The sequence below is a fragment of the Nomia melanderi genome, unplaced genomic scaffold (assembly GCF_051020985.1).
Source record: "Nomia melanderi isolate GNS246 unplaced genomic scaffold, iyNomMela1 scaffold0185, whole genome shotgun sequence".
Taxonomy (NCBI): domain Eukaryota; kingdom Metazoa; phylum Arthropoda; class Insecta; order Hymenoptera; family Halictidae; genus Nomia; species Nomia melanderi.
The window spans coordinates 52,006-52,500 of NW_027475300.1; positions in this window are offsets into that span (position 1 = coordinate 52,006).

The following is a 495-nucleotide window of genomic DNA, read 5'->3' on the forward strand; positions in this document are numbered from 1 at the left end:
ACATTGAAATAATTTTAAAACGCTTATTAAAAAAGTTGGTGTCGACCGTGGGACTTAGAAAAATTTCGGGAAGTCCGATTCGCCTGCTGGAATTACCGCACGGGCTGGACACCTCGCTCCGCCGAATCGGTTTTTTCCTTTTTTTCCGAAAAATAAATTTTTGTAATTTTTTTTAATGTTAAAAACGTTAATAAACTTCATGTTTACGCATGGATTAAACATTGAAATAATTTTAAAACGCTTATTAAAAAAGTTGGTGTCGACCGTGGGACTTAGAAAAATTTCGGGAAGTCCGATTCGCCTGCTGGAATTACCGCACGGGCAGGACACCTCGCTCCGACGAATCGGTTTTTTCCATTTTTTTTGAAAAATAAATTTTTGTAATTTTTTTTAATGTTAAAAACGTTAATAAACTTCATGTTTACGCATGGATTAAACATTGAAATAATTTTAAAACGCTTATTAAAAAAGTTTACTCTTGACCGTGGGGACTTA